This window comes from Cavia porcellus, unplaced genomic scaffold (genome assembly GCF_034190915.1).
Source record: "Cavia porcellus strain 051 isolate PalLab524CR breed Dunkin Hartley unplaced genomic scaffold, mCavPor4.1 scaffold_1, whole genome shotgun sequence".
Classification (NCBI taxonomy): Eukaryota; Metazoa; Chordata; class Mammalia; order Rodentia; family Caviidae; genus Cavia; species Cavia porcellus.
Window position 1 is genome coordinate 95863557 of NW_026947484.1, and position 20923 is coordinate 95884479.

At 39.4% G+C, this 20923-nt stretch overlaps 1 pseudogene; it reads left to right on the top strand.

Moving 5' to 3' along the window:
• The first annotated feature begins 9281 nt into the window (after positions 1-9281).
• Positions 9282-20923, top strand: part of LOC134476596 (interferon alpha-21-like) — a 95328-nt pseudogene continuing 83686 nt past the window's right edge.

Consider the following 20923-nt stretch of genomic DNA (forward strand, 5'->3'; position numbering starts at 1 on the left):
TCAAATTATATGCAACTCTACCCAAAATAAGTTCTAAGGAATTGTTTTAACTTAAGAATTGCATTTGTAGGATTGCGTGCATTGTAATACCTCAGGTTGTTTATAGTCTGACTAATGAATTTTGACACACATGGGAGTTATACCATCCCCAAGAAAATACATGTATGACAATGTTGTTCGTATTGATTTGGGTCAGACTGATCTTTTCAAAATTTGCATTAGGGTTCAAATAACTCAATGATGTAGGTATACAAAAGTAAATAGGATAATTCATTTTGTTTTGTATCATGAAACAGAAGAGATATTCACACTTTCTTTTTCGTAGAAAGTAACAGTTGTTTCTTTTTTTAATGGGCTGTCTGTTGATAAGTAGGAAACAAAATTGTGTGTCAAAGTCAAAAAAATAAAGAGAGTAGGAAAGGAATATCCTATGGTAGGAATTAATGACAAATGCAGCTTAATCCTTCATACCCAGCAAGATGGAGAACAAGTTTTTTTGAAAGCATAGGCATGCATGTTCAAGCATGTTTGAAGCAAATCAGATAAATGTGGCCAGAAGTTCTGGCTCAAAGATCAGTGATTATTCCCTATTGCTTGTTTATTCAGACACTAATCTTAGCACTTAGTCAATCAATTCTCATTTATTCCTGAGAACAGGAACCTAGCATTTCATACCTAGTGAAAGCCTATCCTGTGCCCAGACCATTAAGCCAATGAGACATCAGTGACTAAGGCACACACCGAGCAGTTCCACTCTTATTCCAGTATATAGGAGGAACCATGAAAGCACAGGGAGCCCAGGAGATATGCAGTCACTGTTGACTCCACCATGAGATAAAAATACCAGTCTGAATCTTCAACTGTCACCTGCTCTTTTTGGGATATTTCTGAATATAAAAACCAGAGCTGCTTCTGGACTGATCTGTATGTTCCAGTAAGTTGACTCCTTCTTGTCAAATGTCAGCTTCTGTCTCTTCAGATCTTTTCACTGTCCTTGTCTGAAAAGTGCTTTTTGGTTAAGTCACACATGGTGCTTAGTAACCTTGTTCATTCCATGGACATGTCTTGTTGTCTAGTTTTTGTCTTCTTCAGAATATACGTTCATTAATTTGAATATATTTGGTAAAATTTTGTGCACCCTAGTTATGAGTCTGATGACGTGAGCTGAAGAAAAATGAAGTAAGGAACTAAATACAATGGAATGAGAAAACTATAGCTCAGATTTCACAGCTCCAAAGTTTCTCTGCATAAATTAGTGCCATGAAAATTGTAGGATACCTGGAGAATTGAAGAGTAGAGTGAAAGGATTTTGGCCCAGACAGGACTCTGTAGCCAGGAAAGCCTCAACTGGAACCAGGAAGCTCCTATTTCTCCCGCCCCTAGGAATTTACCTGTCATGCCATCTTCCTGCCCCTGGGAATTTACCTGTGGTGCCAAACCTAGGACCAATGGGCTCCTCGTGCATCCCTAGAGCCCGCCTTAGGTTCCACCCCAAACTGAGGCTACTTACATACCCCCACACCATGTGTCCGCCGGAGAGATCCACGGACGCCAGCTGTGGGGGGGTACCAATCATCTCTCTCCTGTGTTCTCAGAATAAAGGCCACTTTTTGTTCTATACTTCTCATCTTCTGGAAATATTTTTCATGTTTTCGAAATAATCCTATCATTTGGTTCTGTGACTCGATAGGCAGGCAACTGACTCCTGGGACAATCCAGTGGAGTCCCCAGCCGATTCACAAGCCAGATAACATCCTGGATTAATTCCGTGCTTTTTCCTCTCCTAAGACGTCCTTGTTGCCAGCTGCCTACACTCACCATTGACCGGATTGATTTCAGGTGAGCACTCTCTGGGGAACTTTTGGCACTGGGCAGCCCAGTCAACTGTTCCCCTCATTCGCATGGGTCTGTGTATTTTCTTGTCCTTAGGACAGCCCAGGGCAGGGTTCTTTCTGTGCAAACCTGTGTCCACACTCTATAAAATCTCTCATGTTCTTTGGGTTCGGATAGCCCAAAGCAGAGATTTTTGGGCTGCCCACACTGAAAGGCCCTCACTTCCCTTAAAGCCTCACGCTTTCATGGGCAAAACTGTTACTGACCCTACGTGGGCTCCACTTGTAAATCTCTCAGTGACGACTGGAATATACGAGTTTTTGGAACCTTAGCCACCATGTGGTGCCACAAACAAGTGACAGCTTGTTCTGGACCACAGCTTATTTCTTGCCTGAATCAGTCATGGGAAACGTATTTTCTAATTCCCAAAAGATGCCTTTATAATGCCTAATTTCCCATTTACGTACTCTAAAAATTAAAAGTACTATACCAAACAATTAACTTTTTACTGCCAGGAGGTCTGGCCAACCTACCCGCTTATTGGCAATCGTTGGCCCAAGGAAGGAACATTTGACCCCTGCATTCTCCGAAACTTGTATGATTTCTGTCAGGCCAGCGACAAGTTATTAGAACTCCCTTATGTTCAGGCCTTCCTTATTCTAAGAACACGCCCATCTCTCATTAAGTCTTGTGCTCCCGCTCAGATACTTTCAGCTAACTCTACTGCACAGCAAACTTTTCTGTCCTCCCCTCTGGTGTTTTCCTGGCCAACACTTCCCTACCCCCAAAATGGTTCCTCGCCATTATCTCTCACTGTGGGATCATCTTCCCCTCCGTCTCCCAGGACCCATAATTCTCCCAGCAGCTCTAATCCCTCTGTGTCGCAGTTATCTCCCACTGTGTGATCCTCTTCCCCTCTGCCTTCCGGGACCCATAACTCTCCCAGCAATTCTAATCACTCTGTTAGCACTTCCTCAAAGTCTCCGACTCTTTCTCCTGATAATTCTCTGACCTCTACAGCATTCTTGCCGCCCGCCCACCATACCCGATCTCGGTCATTGTGCCCTTCCTGCAAGCCATGTGATTGTTCCAGCTTGCGCTGGAACCATGTTACAACCCTCCACCACGTGGCTGGGTGCCACCATGTTTGCACAGGCCTCACTGTCAATGGGCGCCCCCTTGTGGCTCCTCTTGTGAACTGCAACAGCCGCCCTGTTGCAATGCGCATGACGCTTCATTGTGCTGCGGACAGCAACCCTCTCTCTGCAAGGCACCCAGTGAGACGCCATCTGCCTGTGTTTCCCAGGGTGACCAGCAGCAGCTCTGTAGCCACTCTACAGATGATTGCTCACACACGTCTCCCGGATGGATGGCTGCCCAATTTCCCTCTGCTCCGGAATCTTCTCCTCAAGCTCTGCTATCACTTTGGGAGCAAGCTGGCCCCAAGGGACTTGTTAACATCCATGTGCTTTTTTCCCTTTCTGATCTATCTCAGATTACCCATAAATTAGGTAGCTTCTCTGTTGACCCACAGAATTATATCAGGCAATTTGAATTTATTGCTAATTGTTATGATTTACATTTTAAGGATATTTATGTGATTCCATTCAACTCACAAGAATGGAATCAGCTGTAGCAAGCAGCTTGAGAAGAAGCTGATCACAGACATAAGGTAAGCACTGCTGATAATGACCCTGGGCCTATAGCTGTGCCAGAGCAGGACAAACATAGAAACTATAACAAACTTTTAAAACAGGTCCAGGAAGCTAATAAAAACCCAGCTGTGTTCCTAAATCAGCTTTCTAATCCTTGCGTCCCGCAAGCAGTTCCAGCTTCATGTGCTGCATGGGGCCACCTCCCAGCCCTGCCCCATTGCACCATCCTTGCTGCCGCCTTACACATTTCCAGGGGCAGTCCCAGCCCAGCCCTGCAGGCTACGTCCCGACGCTTGCCCCACCCCCACACTGGGTGTGCTCTGCCAGTGTGCCACAAAACAGCAGCTCAGTGGCTCTGCTCAGGCATGCTTTTTTTACAATTCAGCTCCGCTCAAGAGAGGCTATTTTTTTAATTACAATTCTCAAACCATTTAATCAAGGTTACTGGCCACCTGATAATTTTACCAGCCTTGTTTATCAATCAAAGCCTTGACTAATCTCTTGTTTTAATGACTAAAATTAAGAGATATTTATCAATTCCTTTTGCTGTAGACCACCAGTAATGTTATATGTTAAACTTATTGACTGTATTATACTGTGTTGTCACCGATCTCCTGTTTAACAACTAAGGTTATAAATTCCTTTTTGCTGAAAACCACTAGCTCTATTCCAAGACAGGGGTTTACTTAAAAGTTTTATTTTATTTGTCTTGGTTCATACTACTGCAAATAACAACTTTAAAAAGTAAATGTGTTCAAAATTTGACAGTATTAGATCAGTTTTGATAGATTTATTCATAAGATTGCTAAACCTTTACTGCAAAATGTTTCCATTAAAGCCTTTTTAGACAGACTAATGCCTTTTTTGTTAATTCCACATGGCACTCTAGAAAAAAAAGCAATGTGCCATACAGATAAAGCCTACTCTCTGATCTCAAATGCCAATATTAAACTCCTACATACTTACTTAATTCTACTGTAGTCCAAATCCCAAACAAAAAGGCAAAACTTGACCTTCAAACCTTAGAGAGATCTTAATATGGTTTTTCATATTTTTAACACTTTTGACACTTGGAGTTCTGAGGCAGGTAAACCTGCACAAGGTAGAGCTGCATGTCCTCTCCCATGGACCACGCTCAAATGCAGCAGAAGACATTGGGCAAGAAAATGCCCCATCTTGATGTTCTTTGAGACCTTACTCCAGGGCTACTGGACTGTCCTAGCCACCAGAGAGTGGGTAAGCCATCCTAACTTCTAGCCCTCACAGGAAATGTCAACATTGCCAGATTCATTGCTGACAAAAATTGCTGCTGAAGACTGAGGGGGCTCAGGGCCAGCAGCCCCCTTTGTGGATGTCCGTCTCAGAGTCCAAGTTCCACTTAAACTCTCAGGTAAGACATTCTCTATATTTGTGGACATAGAGGCCATATATACAGAGTTCTTCCTGAGTTTTCAGGTTGCTATATTAAGTCCTCAACCTCTGCCATTTACAAACAGGGCCTATTTCATACAGGTCCCAGTCCTAAATATGCAGGCTAACTTAGACACACTGAGGCCTCAACAGCTTCCACCTGTTATTACTAGTAAACATCTCCTCAGTGATATAAGACCACCCCCTTCCTTTCTTATTCACCAGTTTGTCAAACAACCCTGGTCAAGACTGACAGATACATTTTGTCTTCTCATTTTGTTTATACTTTTTCAGGATACATAAAAGCCTTTCTCACAACCAGGGAAACTGCTGATATAATCGCTAAAGTTCTGTTACATCAAATCATTCCAAGGACTACAACTAGGTTACAGTGACCCATACCTGATATTCTTGGTAACCTCAACAGCAGTCAAAGTTGCTGGACTCCCATCCTGGTTTCACATCACTCAAGCTAAGAGGTGCCCTTCCAGCCCTAAATCTGACCATTCTGAGTGGTCATCTCATCTTCTGTTGCCCACCTGTCTCCGTTTCATGAAGGCCTTGCAGCCACAGTTAACAGGCTAAGTCATGTTTTGTTATCCACTTTGGTTCCTAATTCCTTATATTCTATTAATGATCGTTTTTACAGCAGGACTCTTGACAGTCTTTCCTAATGACTCCCACATCATGCATAAGATAATCTTCATAATGTTCTATATGATAACAGTCGCAGTTCTTTCTGCCCTCAGCTGTCTGGTTAAACGTGACATCCCTGAAAGCCTAAGCCCTTACCCCCCCCCATACTGGTATAGCCACCACCTTCCCTGCTCTCCCTATTTTTTCCAGTTCAACTCCTGGACCGGAGACAAGTTTTATACACCTACCTTCTTAACTTTTATGCTTTCAGATGGGGGAGTAATCACCACTCATAACATCTTTTCTCCTAACCTCACACTTAATTTTCAGAATTCTGCCTTACCGTGGAACCATGTCTAAGTCAAAGGCACCTTTCCCTCTACCTCACATGGGTCCTTAAATATGACAGTGCCATGTCTCCTCATAAAATCTTGTCTTTTTGTTTTTCCAGTCTAACATACGTGCATTCACCAGTGAAGTTGTCCTGGCTAAAACACCTGGTACCAGCTTCTACCTGGGCAACAACCTTCATCCTGTCGACTTCCCTAGGCTCCAGTACAGTGCCCTCTGCCAGCAGGAAGTAGTTAAAGAGAGAAATCTTTGCCCTTTTTCATAATAATAATCATAAGATGGAATATGGAAGGGTTTTGGCCCAGACAGGACTCTGTAGCCAGGAAAGCCTCAACTGGAACCAGGAAGCTCCTATCTCCCCCACCTCTAAGAATTTACCTGTGACACCATCTTCCCACCCCTGGGAATTTACCTATGGTGCCAAACCTAGGATCAATGGGCTACCTGTGCATCCCTAAAGCCCCCCTTAGGCTCCACCCCAAACCGAGGCTACTGACCCCCATGCCACGTGTCCACCAGAGAGATCGCCGGATGCCAGCAGTGGGAGGGTGCCAGTCATCTCTCTCCATGTTCTCAGAAAAGGCCGCTTTTTGTTTTATACTTCTCATCTTTTGGAAATATTTTTCAACTCTTGGAAATAATCCTATCATGGAGCATGTCCTATCTAGTCCGTTACTTGGTACCTTTTATTTATAGGGAAATAGCCTTGGCTTCTGTTTGAATTATACTAAGTTCCCTTAAGTATTTGGTCTCAAATTCTGTGCAGTGTCACAATAGATGTAGAGAAGAGGTATTGGGATGAAAAGAGTATTTTTGCAGAAGTAGAAAACAATTTCACAAAAACAGCATAGAACTGAAGCCAGTGTGCCTTTGACTTTTGTTTTTTTTCAATGGATCTTCACTAATGTAATCACAGTGAATTATCTTTTGGAGCTTTTTGGATCTCCTCATACAAAAATGCTGAATAATAACTTGATACTTTTATGTATGTCAACTGAGAGGGCTTTAAATTCTCTATTTTTATTGGATGCCTGAAATTTGACCTTCAAAATTACAGCCTTATTAAGCTTGAAATCCAAATGTATTTTGAGTCCCTGGTTCAATGCTTTATGCCAGAGACTCTTCCCAATGTTCTTTTTTCATTGTTGTATTCTCTTGTCTAACCTTTCGTAACTCAGAAATATAGGTTTTATTAACTGACCCATTTCCTTTTTAGCCTTCATATCTATAATTTATGTGACTTCTTTAAGCAGTGAAATCATCATGAAATGGATGTAGGGTTGTTCAACCTCTATCACTTTAGGAGCTGTGCTATATATATATATATATATATATATATATATAGAGAGAGAGAGAGAGAGAGAGAGATCTATATCTATATATCTATATCTATATATATACATATATATATATATATATGTATATTTTCCATGTTCTTGGTAGTGTGGTTTGAACCTAGGCTCTTTTCATTGAGAATAGGCACAGCCCTTTGTTTAGTTTTTATGCTGAGAGTGAGCATCATTGGTTGTTTATGAATAATTGGTAGCCAGACTGGATTCAAACTCCCACAATGCTAGGATCATACCAGTCAACACTTATGAGAGGAAAACTGATTGTTATTTCTAGAGAAATAACATCATTGCACACGAAACATGTGAATTGATATGGAATAGATGTATAGATGCTTTTTTATTCATCGAAGTTCTTTAACGAGTTTATTGCAAGATTATATTGAAGATTTACAAAAGAGAACAATTAGTTCAGTTGGAGAACTGTTTCATCAGATTTCAATTTGTGTCAATTAGAATATAAGGGAGAAACAAAGAACTGGGTAGTAATCAAAGATTCATTCGCTTCTATTGTGACAGTGATCTTCCAGAATGGGCAAAAGTGCTGTATCCATGCTTTCCTTATTTCCTCACATGTTAAGGACAGAATTTTAATTTCTTAATGTGGCCCAAGTCGTTCTCTCTATACTGTTAATATATATTCATGATGCTTTAACTGAAAATAGCAAAACATGTCTTATATGTAAAATTGCATTTTGACTTTGGTAGAAAATTATTTTCATAAAATGAATTCTAAATTAAATTCAGTTGTTTTTCCTGTTAAAAGTATCATTAGTACATTGTTGTACTAATGAAGGATGGTGTTATTGAAAGAACTTGTCATTGCTTCACCCAGTTACAATTTCTGTTCCATTTTGTTGGCCCTTAAGTATCAGATGAGAATACATATGGACTAATTAAGTATGGAAGGAAGTGATTTTTTTTGCCTAGAGCGTAAGGCCATGAAAACACATCCTTCTGATTCATTAGAGCGTTCCCCCCTGTAAGCGAAGTGCCATACACACCTTTGTAGTCATATGTGGAAGATGTCAAGGACAAAACATAGACATCACTTACATCCAGGAGTGACCACGTGAGTGTAAGCTGAAGAACCACTGATGTGAACAGGAATTCCTGCACTGAGCTCTAATGTAGAAGAAACAGACACTGGCACTGCGTTCTAATCACTAGAGGTTTTATAATCTATCAATTTGATGACAGATGTGATTTAACAGTGTCCTAATAATATTTCTTACAAAAATATCAGACTCTAGAAACTTCCGATACTCCTATAGAATTTCTAATGAAACATCAGAAACTGTAACATTATTGGTAGAAAACGAAGGACATATATTCTACATTGGTGTTTATTCATAATGAATAATGCCCAGTATAAGGTACAAACAATGTCATGTTTGGATTTCAGATATATTTCAGCTGCAACAAAACCTGAGCTGAGTTTGCCTTTGGGACTCTGGAAAGTTAGAGCAGGGCTAGAGACAAAAATAGAGCTTGCTTCTTCACTTGCTAACTTTTCCCAGGGAAGTGCTAAGGACAGAGAAGCAGTGAGGAATGTCTACCCTGTCAATCTCCCAAGGTGAGGAACTGTGTTCCTTTTTTGTTTAGGGCACAGATGATTCCTTTCAAATTTTTCAGGAAAGCAAATCCCAAGGATAGAGAAACCGAGTTTCTGCCTGTGTCATCTTTAGGTGGTCCCGCATCTGAGCTAGGTTCCCGAAGTGTAGTTCACAGACCACCTCAACCTCAGCAGGAAGCTTGTCCTGGCAGATGAAATGGGAGATACGCTGGCTTAGTTGGCTGGTGTGTTGTTGAGTGCAAGGAAAATGTCTCCTTTTTTCCAAGGAGAGTAGAAACCCGTTGTGCCCTCTTAGGCATTTCTGAGGCGGATCACTAGCAGCTCCATAGGAGCTTCAGGCCCCAGGGCAGGCTCCAGGTAGGGGTCAGGAGACAGCTGTTTGCCTCAGAGCACTCCGCGCTTCAGCGGGGGGCCGTGAGGGGGCGCGCGGGCACCTCCGCAGGAGGCAGCGGCCTGGGTGGGGGAGGGCAGAGCTGTGGTCCCCGAGGGAAGTGGGAAGCTGTGCGGCTGAGCCGCGATTCCCGCAGGTGCTGCCGCCCGCGAGGTCCCTGCGCGTCTCCTCTATCAGGTTCGGAGCTGAAGCAGTGAGTCAGAGGAACCGGGCATCAGGAGTGGCCCGGCAGCGGCTGGGCCGCAGCACTGGCTGGGCTGGGCCTAGGGACTTCTCTGGACCTCTCTGTGAGGAGGCGCCATTTCTGGCCCGGAGCGCTTTCCCGAGGGCGCGGGGCTCCGGGAGCGCGGGCTGCGGCGTGGAGGGCGCGCGGGGCGCCCGAGTGGCAGCGGGAAAGGGGCTGCAAAGGCGGCAGGGGGCGGGAGGTCGAGGAAGACAACTTCAGAGGTCTTTGGGGCACAGCGCTGTGAGGATGAGAGAACTGACAGGACCGCCCTCAGCTTCTCTGGACTCAGGCACCTCCTCAGACAAGGTTACTGGGCTTGGAGGGGCGAGGCTTCCTTCAGGGACCGGGGCTCAGGGCTGCAGAAGCCAGGGTGAGGCTGAGGGCTGCAGAGAGAAGGCTTAGGGCCCTGTGCCCAGGGTCTTCACAGGCGCCCAGCCACATGTGCTGTGAAAGTGTGTTCTGTGCGAGGGTGAACATAGTCCTTTTTATGATTCTGATTTTGTTTCAGTTTTTAACTCTCCTTTCACTTGGACAGTATACAGTTTCTCCGGATATGCGTTTTTCATGTTGTATTTTCAGGTCTTCTGATTGCCTGTGGTCCTGTACTGAGCCAGTGATTCATAGATGCAGTTCCCTGTTTTCCTATACTGACAGGCAGTATAGTCTTGAAACAAAAGAATTGTTTATCAAAATATACTCTGGGAGGAAGAAGAGCAGATCTTTACAGGATAAGCATAGTTTAGGGATCACCATAATATAGAAATATTTGGGAAGAGGACCTTACAGAGTGAGCATATTTAAGGGAATTACCATAATATAGGAACATTCTGGGGAGGGGTCCTTGAATTAGCCCAGGGTGCCTTAAGGTGTAGTCTATTACTTTGACTCAGTGCTCATCAGAGGCATGCAGCTGGGCTGTGGACACCATCAAGGTCATTTGAATTCAGCAGAAACAGCAGAAGTGTAACTTGGCCAGAGACCTCTAATTGCTCATGAAATATCTGTGTTTGCATCTTATGGTTGTGTTTCTACATTATAATTGTGCCCCAACAATCCATCAAGAGGAGTAGCTCAGGTCTCCCATTTCTCCCATTAAATACGAATTTCTCTGTATGGATTATTTAGAATCTTTCTTATGGCTGTTGGCCAACTCCCAGCAAGTACTCACTGTTAAGAAGGGAAAACCTGTCCTGCAAGAAATACAAAGAGCAAGTGGGACCTGTGCATCTGAGAGAGGAGCCACTAGATCCAATTCAGAAAGTGATTCAGCTTTTTAGGAGCACACTAGGCGCAGTCCTATGATTTATCCAAATACTAGGCAGGCCTAAGGCTGTATGAGGAGCCTCTCATACAGCCTTCACTGCCCTGAACTTTGGCCTGAAGACAAAGTGAGGCCCTCAGCCTAGATTCTGTGGGAGGAATGAAACAGACCCCTTTGGGTAGAGAGATCCTGAACAGTGCCCTGGCTGGTGGCTTCTGGTACAGGTATTAGGGAAGAAAGCTCTGGGAAGTAACATAAAGAGGTCCTATCACTCCAGTCAATTAAGGTAATAGGATCCACAAAGCTTGGCAGAGGAAAGGCTTGGAACATAGCCTGCTACCAAGACAGGGCTCTATAGCAATTCTTTCCTCAAAATCAGCTTGTCACATCAGCATAGAGGAAGCTCTGGATAAGGCTTTGACATCTCCTTGGAGGTTTTCATTTTTAATTTATTTATTGCTACAATAGCTATTTTTAAAACAAACTAATCAAAATGAAATAAACTAATAATCTACCACTGCAGACTAAAAGACAAGAACAGTCCAAAGAAATGTAGGTACCATTAAAGCAGTTATAAAATTGGAGTAGATATTAACAAAATCAAGAGAAAAACTAATGCAAAGAATTAATGAGATGAACTGGTTCTTTCAAAGAATGAATTAAATTGTAAACATTTAGCTAAGCTGACTCAAAGAAGGAAAAAAAAAACCACTCATTTCATTGCACTTAGAAAGCATAGTAAGAATCACAACAGATATTGCTGAAGACCAGAAGATCATTAATAAGGACTATGAAAATTGTATTCCAATAAATTGGAGCATGGCAAAAAAGTTTGTGGTTTCCTAAACACATTTGAGTTATTAAAACTGAAGCAGGAATACATCAATAGTCTGAACAGTCCAATAAGAGACACTGAAGTGGAGAGAGTAATACAAACCCCACAAATTAAGAAGACGACACTCCTTGAAAGATTCACCATTCAATTGTATAAGTTGTCTTCCAAGGGGATAGAACACTAGTCATCCTCAAAATGATCAATGAAACTGAAAAGAATGTAGCTCTTCCAAACTTATATATGGACACTATCATTAACTCTGATGCCAAAATTAGAGAATAACCCAACTAACAAGTAAACTATAAGCAATCTCATTAAAGAATAAAGAAAAAATATCCTCAACAAAATAGTGGCACATAGAATGCAACTAATCAAAAAATAAGGTATCCTGACCATGTGGCTCTCACCCCAAAAGGGCAAGGATGACTCAGTTAATGCAAACTGATATATGCAATTGAGCACATAAACAGAAACAAGGAATCAAATGACAAGACCATATCTTTCAGTGTACAAAATTTTTGAGAAAAATCTTCATTCATAATTTAAATTTCTGAAAAATTATTATAGAATGACCTTCCTGAAGCTGATAAAAAGTTTTATGGCAAGAAGTGAGATCTCTTCTTCTTTTTTTTTTTTTTTTGTCTTTTTCTTTATTTTATCGGTACCAGGGATCAAACTCATGACTGCCTGCTTTCAAGGCAGGTGCTTATGCCACTGAGCTAAATCCCCAGTCCCATGGGATCTCATCTTATTAAAGGTTTTTCACTTCAAATGAAATCACCAACAAAGTGAGAAGAAAACCCAGAGAATGGGAAAGAATTTTAGTCAGTAGTTCCTCAGACAAAAGACTTATATTTAGAACATACAAAATATTGAAAAACATCAAGGCCCCCCCAATTCAAAGACCCACTCCAGAAATGGGCATTTAGATGAATATGCATTTCTCAGATGAAGGTATACAAATCACAAAAAAAATACATGAAGAAATGTTTACCATCACTGGCCATTTGAGAAATGCAAGTTAACATGGAATTAAGATTTCATCTCACTGCAGAAAGAATGACTACCATCAAGAAGTCAACTGATAACAAATATTGGCAGCACTGTGGGGGACTGTTGGAAATGTAGACTGTTGCAGCCACTGTGGCAATCAGTATGAAGATTGCTCAAAAAACTTTGATTGGAAGTCCCATTCAATCCAGCTATTTCTCTCATGGGTATTTAATCAGAAAAATTGAAAATGTCATGTCACAGTGATATACGTACACCCATATACATAGAAGCACCAAATTTGTGACAGCTAAATATTGGAGTCAATCAAAATGCCCATCCACCACAGAATGGATGAAAAAGGTGAGGTAATTTAGTACAATGGAATATTGCTCAGCCATAAAAAGATGACCTGGAGGCTTTTCTAGGTAAATGGAGGCAACTTGAGACTACAAACATGAGTGAAATAAATCAGGCTCACATTTCTAAATATCGTATTGTCTTCTAGTGTAAAAAATAAATAGTAGTAAACTGAAAGAGTAATATGATCCAAAGTGTACAACGGATATTGTAGTAATGAAAGTGAAATTGCTCAAACAGAAAGACAACTTGTAGGTATACACATATGATTGTATGTTTAAGTGTGCAAGATAAATAAATGTACTACTAATTCTGTTAGTTCATAAAAAGGAATAGTTTGTGCTGTCATTTCTTGTCTGTTCATTTTTATGCTTAGATTTTGTGACTTGTGCAACTACTTCTAGTATAACAATGTGTAACATGTGAATTAGTGTTGATTTCTTCTTGTTATTTTTTGAAATTCTGTATTCTACTCTTTTCTCTTTTCCTTTCTTAAAAAAAATTTTAACTGCCTGTCAACATCATATCAAATATGGAAAAGCTATAAAGACTGTTTTTAAGGTAAGGAATAAGAGAAGGATATTTACTATCACTATTCATCTTCAAAATAATATTCAAAACATTGCCAGGGCAATCAGGAAAGAGAAACAAAAAAAGAAATATGTACAGGAAAAGAAGAATTCATCTTCTCCTTATTTGAGGAAGACAAGGTCCATTACATAGAACTTCCAAAAGAATCCCACCAGAACACTCCTAGACTTAATCAAATTCCGCAATGCAGCAGAGTGCAGATTCTTTGTCCAAGCTTTGTATCATTCCTGAACACCAAAGAGGAACACTGTGGGAAAGAAATTAGGAAAATAATACCATTCACAATAGCATCAAGAATAATGAAATACTTAGGAATTAAGCTAATTAGAGAAGTGAAAAACATGCAATAAATGCAATACGGATATACAAGGAGACAAAAAACATCAGAAAGTTGAAAAACATTCCCTGGTCCTGGATAGGCAGCACCAATGTTGTCCAAAGGACTGTACTACCATAATTTAAATATGGATTTAATGTAGTCCCATCAATATGCCATCAACAACATCCATGGAACTAGAAAAAAGAATGCTAAAATTCATATGGAACCAAAAGAGACTCAGAAGGGCACAGTAAATTTTGGGCAACAAGAACAAAGCAGGAGGCATCCCAGTCCTAGATTTCAGATTCTGTTACAAAGCTACAGTGATTAAAAACAGAATGGAAATGGAATAGTGACAGACAGATGATATAGTGGAAAAGAATAGAGGATGCAGAAACCAGCCCAGAAATATTCTTCTACCTGATCTTTGACTAAGGGGTCAAGAACTTACCCTGGAAGAAAAATAGCTTTTTTTTTTTTTTTTTAAATCTAAATGTTGCTGAGAGAGATGTTTTCCACTCAAGCAAAATATTGGTGCTAGCTCCATTTTTTACACTGTATTACAGTAAAATCAAAGTTAACCAAAAATCAAAGTGTTAAAAGAGAAACACTTAACCTGCTGGAAGGTGAAGTAAGTAAAACTCTTGAAGACCTACGTGTGGACAAAGACTTTGTGAATAGAAACATAGTTGTACAAGCAGTAGCTTCAAGAAGGAAGAAATGTGATTATATCAAATTCACTTCTGCTCTGCTAAGAAAATAAGTAACAAAAAAGAAACATTCTCCACATTAAGAAAAATAATAACCAGCTACTCCTCAGGCAGAAGATTAACATCAGTATAATCACTCAAAAATCAAACCATTCAAAATAGAAGACCCCGTCCAAATATGTGCAACTGTTATGATTAGACTCTTCTGCAAAGTGGAAGTCCAAATGGCCAGTAACTACATTGGAAAGTTCGGTATCACTGGCCATATCAGAAATGCAAATTAAAACAACACAGGGATTCAATCTTTAGAAATAATGAGTACTTGTAGGAAATTAGATAATAAGAAATGTTAATGAAGCTGTGTAGAAAGAGGAGCCCGTATTATTATTATTATTATTATTACTATTATTATTATTATTTTGACACTTTTGGAACTCATGACCTTGAACCTGCCAAGCAGTTGTTTTGCTGCTGAACTCTTTACTAGCCCCTTCCTTCTGCATGTTTCAAAGCAGTGTAAACTAGTACCACTGTGAAAATCTGTGTGAAGATCTCTGAAAATGAGAAATAGAAATCTTGTTCCACCAGTCTGTTTTCCTACTAGCTATTTCTCAAATATGTTAAAAGATATCGTATATCAGTGAAGCATGAATATGCATTTTTATTACAGCACAATTTACGAAGTTAGATTTTGGAAATAGCTATTTTCCCCAAAAGATAATGGATAAATAAAATGTAGTGTTCATACACAGTAAAGTACTTCTCTGCTACAAAGGATCCATTTGAGTTATTTGTGGGAAAAATGGACACATGTTGAATCTATAACACTGACCAAAGACAGTCAGACACACAGTGAAATACTGTGTGATATATGCTTTATAAGAAGACCAAAATTAAGTAGTGAGTCAAATATTAAGAAATAAATATAGATTTTTTATCAGTAGGAATGGGTCCACAAATTGAAGGAGAGGACCTGGAGGGCAAGAGATATAAATAAAATGAAGATGTTTCATACATATACCAGCCTCCCACAATGAGTGTATTCATGAGTATATTTAAACGTATGCTAACAAAAATGTCAGTTTACATATGAAGTTGGATTCTATGTTCTCTGTGTCCATTAATGTTATACAACATTTTGGTTTAGCAAACATATACCACATCTGAAATAAAACCAAGATACTGCTATATCTTTGCATGTACAGTAACACAATAGTGCCATCGAGTCACATAGAACTTCTGCACTGTCCAGAATGAACCTGGCCCACCTGAACCAAGGCCCTGTGCACAGGAATCCCAGCTGAGTCTACAGCACCAAAGCCTTTCTAGGCATTAAGATAGTACCCCAGAGCCTTCAGAGCCAGAAGTGCTTTTCATATAGAATCACAGCAAATAGGGCTCACAGTGGCCCTTTGATGACCTAAGGATCTAAACTGGACTTGATTCACAATATACCAGCCCAGTATGAACTTGAACCCCAAGCAACACTCATGAGTGCTGGGACTGCAGGCATGTGCCACCATGTCAAGCCCAAGAAATGAGCTTTTTGTTTTAACTTCTTTTGTTTACCTTATTAACAAATCTACTATCACTATCATTATAGTGAACGCTAACATGCTGAGACAGAATGGTCCTTTATCCTATTCATGCCGAAGAATTCTAATTTTTACTTATGTATGTGTGTTTTGCTGGCTCTAATTGTATGTCTTTGTGTGTGTGTGGGGGGGTGTGTTCTCACCATGTAGTTCAGGCTGACCTTGAATTCACTATGCAGCCCACACTGGCCCGGAACTCACCAACAATCCTCCTGCCTCAGCCTGGGATTATTGAGGTGTAACACTATATCCAGATCATTGTGAGCCCTACTTTTTAGGAAGGGGACCAAGGTTTAAATATTCCTAAATATTTCAGAATGTACAGATTGCAAGGAGAGAGAATTGATGTGCTAAAATCTTTTCTCCAGTCAATTAAGATAAAAAATTTCTTCCAGAAAATTTATTCCCTTGAGAAATTTGGACCTTCTCATATGCACGATTAATTTGTGTTTTACAAAGGCTCTTTTACGTAGTCAGACCCTGTTGCTTTTGGACTGTTTATCTTTAAAGCATCCTGCTTCTGAGGAGAATTCAAAATAACTTGAGTTGCCTTGTCTTCATGAAAAGTATCTCCTGTGCTTCGTGCATCATGAGTGTTCAGGGTGAGATGCTTTCAGTGTCAACCTTGTTGGGGCACTTTTCTTGTCTCTACCCTTCTATAAACATAGTGGAACTCTGTAAACATACTGGAACATTTGCATATTCACATGCAAAATACCCCCAAACCTTGTATGAAATCAAAATATTCTCAAAAGGTTCAAAAGTCAACTCAAAATGGTTCACTGTCAGTTAAAGTAAAGGCAGGTATGGCTTGAGTCATTGCTTTGGCTGAAGTCACTCTCTCTGGAACAAAGTATGTTTTTTTTTCTTTTAGCTTGTCACACTAATGAAACAATATGATGTTTATACATGAAAGATATTCATTTGACTAATAAGTATGTCCTCAAGGTGCATGCATTTACCTATAAAATTGTCCAGCTTATTATTCTTTATGGCTGAGTAGTACTCCACTGAATAGAAATACCAGGTCCTTCTTATGCATTCCTCAGTCAATGGGCATTTATGTTGTTTCCAAGATCGGGCTACTATAAACTATACTGCTATAAACATGGGTGCACATATACCACTACAGTATGAAGTTTTTAATTCTTTTGGAAAGATATCGAGAAGGGGAATAGCTGGGTCAAATGGGGTCTCCAACCTAGTTTTTTGAGGAATCTCCACACTGACTTCCACAGTGGTTGCACCCTAGAGTGCATTCCCACCATCAAGGGAGAAAAGTTCTTTTTTCCTCACAACCTCTTTAGGATTTGTAATTGGTGGATTTCTTAGTGTTAGCCATTCTTTCTGAGGGGAGGTGCAGTTTCAGTGTTCTTTAAATTTTCATCTCTCGAATGACTGGTGCTATTGAAATTTTTTTCACATATTTATTTGCTATTTGTACTTCCTCCTCTGTGAAGTGTGTGTTCATCTCAGATGCCCATTTTTGGATTGTTTCTAAATCTGGGAGGACTAATGTTTTTCTTTATATATTTTCAGTTGTAATCCTTTATCTGAGTAACACTTGGCAAACATTTTCTCCCACAATGTGGGTTGTCTCTTAACTCTGTTGGGAGTTTCTCTTGCTGTGCAAAAGCTTTTTAGTATGACAAGATCCCATTTGCTGATTATTTGCAGTAAGTCCTGTGCAACCTGGATTTTATTCATAAAGTCCCTGCTTGTAACAATGTCTTCAAGAGTTTTACCTACTCTATCTTCCAGCAGACGTAACATTTCTGTTTTTGTATTAAAATCTTTAATCCATTCTGATTTTAGCTTAGTATTTGGTGAAAGATATGAGTCCAGTTTTTTTTAAATTTTATTTAAGAGGAAAAAGAGAAAAACACAAAACAAAACAAAGCGGTGTAAGGGTACACGTAATACAGAACTACAAAAAAAAACATAACAGTAAGAAATCACCTGTTAATAGATTACATATTATCATCTTGGAAATAGTTGCTCAAATCACAGTATCAAAGAATACAAAGTAGACATTCAAACAGAGAGACTGCAAACAGCTGTGTTCAATGATCCAAAAACATTAATATAGTCAGCTATTTAACACCCCTAAACACACTTGCTGTTATATCCGTTAGAGCTCTTTTTTTTCCCCTGTCTTTTTTACAACAAAATTTACACATTTTGGATTTTATTACTCCTTAGTTCTTATTACTTTTTTTGGGGGGAGAGTATACAGTCAAATATGGCAAAACAAAGCTGTCAGTCAAAACCAAGGATAGACATAGCACATGATGTAGAACAGAGTACAAGGTTATCAACAATGGTTTATCAACATTGTCTCTTGTTTCCTTAAAAAGAATTGTCTATCTCATTAGATATAAAGTTGGACAAAACAGTAGAGAACAAGACCAATAAAACTTAGGCATTGTAAACATTACAGGACTTCCAAAGAGACAATAGTCAAACCAGAATGGGCATCTTAGTGAATCTTATTGCCTTCAAAGTAGTTGCCTATACCCTCAAACTTGATACTATCATACAGAATGGAACAGAGTCTAATCAGTCAAAACAAGATCGTGGGAGTATTACAGGACTTCAAAACAAGTTAATAGGAAATCAAAAAGAGTTACTATTATATATCCTAATTTTTTTAAATTTTTCCCCTTAATTAAAACAAACATAAGAAATAACTAAATAATTTTTTTAAAGAATAAGGGAGAGATTGAGATAAAACAGGACATAACAATATAACAATAGAGGTCAAAGCATGACTGTTTCAGCAACCTAGTGCTTCACCACCAAATAACCCGACTTAATAGTAGTTACCATAGTGTCTGTCTTTTTCCTTGAAATATTTGGCTAAAACTTCATATACTATAGCTTCAAATATTTCCATATCAAGAAGCCCAGAATAAAGCCTTTCTAATTAATGAGTGAAAACTTTATAAGGCTTCAAGGCCACATAATGGGGAATCATGATTACCACATATTTTTATATATTTGAATCATTACTTACATTAGGGAAACTATTTGGTATTCACACATGCGAAATTGATTTATTTCACTTATGAGTATGGTCTCAAGCTGCGCCCATTTATTGATAAATATCTCAATGTGATCCTTCTTTATAGCGGAATAATACTCCATTGTATAGAAATACCACAACTTTTTTATCCATTCCTCAGTTGATGGACACTTGGGTTGTTTCCAAGATCTGGCAATTACAAATTGTGCTGCTATAAACATAGGTTCACACATATCACTGTGGTGTGATGCTTTCAGTTCTTCTGGGAATATGCCTAGAAGTGGAATAGCTGGAATAAATGGGATTTCCAATCCCAAGTTTTTGAGAAATCTCCAGACAGACCTCCACAAAGGCTGTACCAGTCTACACTCCCACCAACAGTGCAGGAGAGTTCCTTTTTCCCCACAGCCTCTCTAGCATTTGTTGTTGGTTTTCTTGATCCTGGCCATTCTTTCAGGAGTGAGATGGTATCTCAGTGTGGTTTTTGCATTTCTGTAGTGACCAATGATGATGAGCATTTTTTCATGTATTTATTTGTCATTTGCATTTCTTCATCTGAGAATTGCGTATTCATCTCAGATACCCATTTTTGGATTGGATCTTTGAATTTTGGAGGTCTGAGTTTTTTTAATTCTTTATATGTTTTAGACAAGAGTCCCTTGTCTGAGAGAGAGTTCACTAAAATCTTTTCCCAGTTTGTGGGTTTTCTCTTCACTATGCTGGAGATTTCTTTTGACATGCAGAAACTTTTTAATAAGAAGTGGTCCCAGTTATTGATTCTGGGAAGTATTTCCTGTGCGGTTTGAGTCCTGTTCATGAATTCTTTACCTACTCCTATGTCTCCAAGGTTTCTACCCAATTTGTCTTCCAATAGATTTAGTGTTTCTGTTTTAATATTCAGATCTTTGACCCATTTAGATTTTAATTTAGTACATGGTGATAGACATGGGTCTAGCTTTAGTTTTCGGCAAATGGAGAGCCAGTTTTTCCAGCACCATTTATTAAAGAGACTGTTGTTGGTCCAGTGAACCTGCTTGGGTCCTTTATCAAAGATAAGGTGGTTGAGTGTGTTTGTAGTTGTGGTTGTATCTTCTAACCTATTCCATTGATCTTTGGCTCTGTTTTGATTCCAATACCATGTTGATTTTACTACTGTTGCTTTGTAGTATAACTTCAAGTCAGGGATTGTGATGCCTCCTGCTTTGTCTTTGCTGCTTAGAATTGCCTTTGCGATTCTAGGTCTCTTCCGGTTCCAGATGAAATTTAGGAGTGATTTCTTTAGATCTATAAGGTATGTTGATGGTATTTCTATCGGGATTGCATTGAATCTGTATAATAGTTTCGGGAGAATGGCCATCTTCACAATGTTTGTTCTTCCTATCCATGAGCAAGGGATGTCTTTGCATTTTCTGAGATCATCTTCAATTTCCTTTTTCAGTGTATTATAATTTTCACTGTATAAGTCTTTCACTTCTTTCGTAAGAGTAATTCCTAAATATTTCATTTTTTTGCTTGCTAGTGTGAATAGTCCAGTTTCTCTTATTTCCCTCTCTGTGATTTTGTTGTTGGTGTATAGGAATGCTATTGATTTCTGAGTATTAATTTTGTATCCAGCCACATTACTGAATTTATTTATTGTATCTAAGAGTCTTTCAATGGAGTTTAGGGGGTCTTCTATGTAGAGTATCCTGTCATCTGCAAACAATGATAATTTAACTTCTTCTTTTCCTGTCTTTACCCCTTTTATTTCTCTTTCTTGCCTAATTGCTCTGGCTAGTACTTCCAGTACTATATTAAATAGGAGTGGTGA